Source organism: Empidonax traillii, unplaced genomic scaffold, assembly GCF_003031625.1.
Source record: "Empidonax traillii isolate 1590-97213 ecotype Southwest subspecies unplaced genomic scaffold, ASM303162v1 scaffold24:size2376012, whole genome shotgun sequence".
Classification (NCBI taxonomy): domain Eukaryota; kingdom Metazoa; phylum Chordata; class Aves; order Passeriformes; family Tyrannidae; genus Empidonax; species Empidonax traillii.
In genome coordinates, this window is record NW_020955217.1 from 1468676 (window position 1) to 1470037 (window position 1362).

Consider the following 1362-nt stretch of genomic DNA (forward strand, 5'->3'; position numbering starts at 1 on the left):
TGTTATCGGAGAGGGGAGGAGGATATCCACTAACAGTGTAATTACATGGCAATTCCAGGGAAATTGATTATTATTAGCTTTTTTATGATCACACTAACAAAGTCAATGATCCAAGATGAAATAGCAAAAATTAGTGCTTGAACAATATTCGGAAACAAGGTATCACCAGGTGAGATGTATTTGAAACCAGGTAATTCCTGAAATGGAAATGGCCATCTCCCACCAATTATAACTATGGATGTGCTCTATTAAAGCCCGGTCCACTTTAATGGGGGACTCCCGGCATGAATGGCCACGTAAGTATGCAATGACACATACAGTATCGAGAAGTGGGCGGGTGTTTATTCTAAATACCCACATCACTGGGGTATTTGCACCTTTAACCAACAGAGAGAATTACAGGTAGTGAATACAGATCAATTTCTTCAAGTTGGTTATTGCTTTAACAAAATCTTTTGTCACTTCTTCTAACATCCATCTTCAGTCCCCCAAACACAGCATGGAGACTGGATACCTGTATAGTCAGAACTATCATTTGTCAGCCATGTCTTCCCCTTTGAGGCTCTGTGGTTTTATATATAATAATTAAAAACACTTCTCTGTGATGTGAGAAGGCTTTTCAAAAAGGAGAGCAAGTCGCTACAATACAATAGCGTCATATTTTTGAAGGTCATAATAATAAAGTAGGGGAAAGAGAATAATCATTATTGCTCTTTCTTATAATTAGTTTGCTTTCCGATATCCCACACTGTAACTAGAACATTATTCAAGAACACCCATCACAGTGCTTAACAAGATTTAATGTACATTTATTCTTAACATGTGGAACATATAAAGATTTTATACTGAATAAATGAAATTCATTAAGCCAGAGGAAAAGGAGGAATTTACATCAAGTTTTTTTCTTTTTTAACTACATTATCTTGAAATACAAATGCAGATTCTTGTCACTGAAAAATCTTTGAAGTTGTGTTTCTTCCTTTTTTTTCCTGTATATATTTTTTTGTCTGTAGACTGGTAACCATTTTCTTAAATCAATCCATACGTAACCATTTCCACACCTTGGTTTATAAAGCAAATTGTGATCGGCTGCTCTCCCGAAATAGAGCATGACTTTATACATACAGAAACTTGTACATTACCCTCAGTTGTTGGTTTTCTGTTTTGGGTTTTTCCTTTTTTCTTTTTTTTTTTTTATTATTTTTTGGAGATATGGCCCAAATGAAAGAAAAAAATAATTCTACTATCACTTTGTAGATACCACATCATGAAAAAGAAACTAAAAACTTTGTACTAAAAAAAAAAAAAAAATGAGGGTATGTTTCATGTACAACTTCTATATACATCACGGCCCTTAGGCAA